The following is a 4,734-nucleotide window of genomic DNA, read 5'->3' as shown; positions in this document are numbered from 1 at the left end:
TTTTACAATCAGCGTGTCCTGTCTTCTATGTTAGACTACATTGGAAAACTAAGGTTTCCAAGAAAAATCTTTACAGAATCAGAAGCAAGGTTTTCTTTTTTCTTTTCTTTTCTTTTTTTCTTTTTTTTTCTTTTTTTTGGTTTTTGGAGACAGGGTTTCTCTGTGTAGTTTTGGCGCCTTTCCTGAATCTCGCTCTGTAGACCAGGCTGGCCTTGAACTCACAAAGATCTGCCTGGCTCTGCCTCCCAGTGCTGGGAATAAAGGCATGCGCCACCACCGCCTGGCTCAAGTTTTTCTTTTTAGACAGTGGCAGAGAACTTGCTTGGTATGTTCAAGACCCTGGGCTTTGCCGTTGTTGCTGCTTTTTTTTTTTTTTTTTTCCGAGACAGGGTTTTTCCACGTAGTCCTGGCTATCCTAGAACTTGCTTTATAGACCAGGCTGTCCTTGAACTCAGAGATCTGCCCACCTCTGCCTCCTGAGTGCTAGGATTAAAATAGTGCGTTACCACCACACAGATTGTTAAATAATTGATTCCCAGGATTGTTAAAATAAAAATCCTAAGGAACTTAGGTATGTTCATAACACTATACTTCTTTAATATAGGTTTATCCAAAAATAAAGACTTTCACTTTCTAAGATCATTCTGCTTATTAGGAACCATTTTTCCATGTGGGCAATATTTGTCAATAAGTGATTCTGTTATTTTTTTTCCTTTCCACAGAATCTTTAGGTAATTGTTATACTGTGGTTGCTTTTGAAAGAGGGCCTTACTTTGTAGCCCAGGCTGGCCTTGAGATCTTCCTGTCTTCCCTCCTGAGTGCTAGAACTACATACTACTCGGCTCAGAAGACAAATAATTCTTATCATTTCACTGAGTTGCTAAAGAACTTTATGAGGGGGAGACACCTATTAAAATACCCTTTTAAGATGAATATTTTAACACTTGGATTGTTGGGGCTGGAGAAATGGCTGAGCAGTAAACAGCACTTGTTACTCTTACAGAGGACCTAGTATGATGCATGTCTGTAGTCCTAGCACTTATAAAGTAGAGGTCAGAGGGGCTGGGGGGAAAGTGGGATCGGGGACGGGAGTGGGGAGGACAGGGGAACCCATGGCTGATGTGTAAAATTAAAACACAAATATAATAAATAACAAAAAAATAAAAATTCAAAAAAAATAGAGGTGGAAAGATAAGGAGTTCAAGGTCACCCTCAGATGCATAGAAGTTCAAGACCAGTCAGGGCTATATGATAACACTGTCTCAGAAAAATCCAAATAGCAACAATACTAAATTCATTATCTTTGGGTCCTGTATGTATGTGTCTGTGTGCTTAACAATGAATTGTTCTGATCATATGCTCTCCACAGTGATGTCATGAAAATTATATATATATATATATATAATGGTGTCTTATGTCTTTAAGCTATAACCTGTTTAAAATGATTAAAAATCCTTTTTGTTTGTGATTCCAGTTTTAGGAACCATAGAGATGTTTTCAAAGGTGTGGTGGGTGGTCTTTGAAAAGGTTCTATGATAGGCCCCCTCTGGAATACCGAGCTGTTTCCTCATGGAAACTGAGGAGCTGTGCCGCTGTTTAGGAATCTGCACAGAGGTGGCGCAGTGATAAACTCCACACTGGTTACAAATGCCAACTGGTACTTGAACACTTCCTTTTGCCCTCTCGTTTTCAGCCCACTTCGCTGTGGTCTTCTTGCTTCACTTAGGGACATCAGCAAGGATGGGAGCTTTTTCAAACTACGACATGGTTATCAGCTAACTTGATGAATTAAAAACTAGGTTTCCCAAGGAGCTGTTGTGTTCATTCTAAACGCTTGGTTGGTTGTTTGCTAATCACTTCTGTGAGTTCCACCTGCAGAGAAAAAGCTTTTAGACTTACTTGGACTTTTTGTATTTGTTGTTTTATTTATTTATGCCCCAATTTCAAGGTATAAGCTACTTGCTTCATAATTTCAAATTTGTGATACATTTGCAATTTCTAATCGGTTTTCACAAGTTTATTGAACTACTTATCATCTCAGGCTTTCTTTTATTTTGCATACCTCTGTAGTTGTAAATGTTTAGCCAAGCATTAGCAATTCTTTAAGGTTTTATATTGCGTGCGTGGGTGTGTGTGTGTGTGTGTGTGTGTGTGTGTGTGTGTGTGTGTGTGTGTGTGTGTGTGTGTGTGTGTCTGATGGAGATCAGAGGGTATCAGATGTTTTGGAGCTGGGCTGATTGGCAGGAGTGTGTGTGTGTGTGCGCGTGCGTGCGTGCGTGCGTGCGCGTGTGTGTGTGTGTGTGTGTGTGTGTGTGTGTGTGTGTGTCTGTCTGTCTGTCTGTCTGTCTGTCAGATGGAGATCAGAGGGTATCCGATGTTTTGGAGCTGGGCTGACTGGCAGTTATGTGTCACCCAGTGCACCTGACATGGCTGGGAGGAACCAAACTAGTCCCTGGAAGAGCAGGAAAATGCTCTTAACTACTGAGCTGCCCTCTCTCCAGCCCTAGCAATTTTTTTTGTTTTTTTTTGGTTTTTCGAGACAGGGTTTCTCTGTGTAGCTTTGTGCCTTTCCTGGAACTCGCTTTGTAGCCCAGGCTGGCCTCAAACTCACAGAGATCCACCTGGCTCTGCCTCCCGAGTGCTGGGATTAAAGGCGTGCGCCACCACTGCCCGGCCACTTTCTCTTTTAGAGAATAAAGAAAATCGACATTATCGTGTTGCCTTGAGTAAATCGATGTCCATGTATAGTTTGCTAGCTATTCGTGGGTTCGCCCTCCTCCTTCCTCTAGCTACACCAAGGGGGGTGATAAAAAGGAGTGTAAGAGATTCTTTTAATGTAGAAATACTGTTAGGGGGCATGGTTGGTGGCGGGGATGCCTATTCCTATCTCCTGTTTCTGTGGAGAAGGCTTCCAGTGGTAATGTTCCTAACCTTTCTCCGCCCACTGGAGACTTTAGTGAGTAAGGCACCCGTGGCTCACACCTCCAGTTCTCTGTGGACTTCTGTGCAGAGACACCAGTCCAGGTGTTGACAAATGACCGTACTTAGAGGTGAAGTTCTATACTATCAAGCCAGCCCAGCCGCACTCAGTCCTGAAGCAGTCTGTGCCACAGAGTTCTACTCCTAATGGTTTCTTTGACGTGCACTTGACTCCTGCTCCAACTCACTTCCCAGCTCGGATAGGATGACATCATTTGCTCAGCCCCTCCCCGAGGGAAACTGTAGGCTCAGATTTTGACCAGTCACAGCTATGTTACTTTGTTTGCCTCGTTTATTGCAATTTTAGTGGCTCCCTAATTGACTCATCTCTTTCCACGCTTGCCCCTTACAGGCTAGATCTCCAAGGGCTTGGTTTTTCTGGAGAGTCTCTCCATATGTTTAATTTACAAATCGTTCCAACTGGATATAGGTCATCATCCTCTGACCTCTATTCACTGAACATTTCTACACTGGGGATGATAAAAAGGAGTGCTAGAGATTGTTTTAGTGTGGGAATACTATTAAAGACAAGGTTGGTGGCGGGGACACATGTTCCTGGTTTTGTATTTCTGTGGAGAGGGTGTCCTGCATGTCTTGGAACTAGGTCTGTAGACTAGGCTGACCTCAAAACTCAGAGATTTCTCTTCCTCTGCCGCCCAAGTACCAGGATTAAAAATGTGTGCCAACACACCCAGCAGCCAAAGGTCTTTTAACTTCTTGACACATCCTTACTTAAAACCCTGGAGAAAATAAGGGCTACTTTACATAGGTGATCTAGCTGTACATAGGTGATCTAGCTGTGACTTCAGATCTCCTCTTTCCCATTGCTTATTCATGCTGCACCCCCACAGCCACCTCTTGACTGTGCCTCAGTTTCTCCACCTACAGAGACCTCGCCCCAGATCACCTAGGAGCCTGTCCTCTCACTGAGGCTTGACTAATGAACTTTTAACCCCTTCCCCCATCTGACAGCCCTAATTTATGTCCCCTTTCCTCTACAGCACCTGAGACTTGAAGGCTCATGTTTATGTCACAGTCCAACTAGGAATGAACACAGGAAGTCAGGAAGTCATTTGGGCCATCAAGTCCCGAGAAGTCACTGGAGATTTTTCTGCTTCCACAGGCTTCTCCCTTCCCCCAAAGCCTGAAATATCATGCAGCTCTCAGTGGTACTGTATTTAGAATACGAATGGAGCGACTTCAACACTGATCTGTCATGGGGAGGCACTGTGGTGTTTGGGAATGGAGGGGTGTGGTTTTTTCTAGACAAGCAATGGAAAACACAAAAGGGTTATTTAGGCGGTTTACTCTTTTTACCTTGCTCTGTGTGAACTCTGGATATCATGTACAGTTTGGACATTAAAACAGGGAGAATGCAGGGATTGGAGCTAAAATCTTTAGCTTGAAAAGATGAAGGCTTGGGAAAGCTATGACCAGAGGCAATGGAATTATGGAAATTATAATAAGAGTAATATCACAAATACCAGCCTGTTAAATCGTGATGTCTCATATTTCAGTTCTCTGTCTTCCCAAAATACAGTTGGCTAGGACTGCTTGGAATACATATTCAGTAACTGCCTCCTTAACTAAATGAGAATCCTCACTTCAGGAATTTTTAAAATTATTATAGATCAAAAATTCGTAGAGAGGATTTAAGAAAACTATTTTGTCTCTCAAACTGAATTATCTACATATCTGGGTATAGCTTAATATTGGTTTTAAATTTTTTGGTAAATAGTCACACAAACCAGAAAA

Source organism: Onychomys torridus, chromosome 15, assembly GCF_903995425.1.
Source record: "Onychomys torridus chromosome 15, mOncTor1.1, whole genome shotgun sequence".
In the NCBI taxonomy this organism is placed as follows: Eukaryota; Metazoa; Chordata; class Mammalia; order Rodentia; family Cricetidae; genus Onychomys; species Onychomys torridus.
This window is presented reverse-complemented; position numbering follows the sequence as displayed.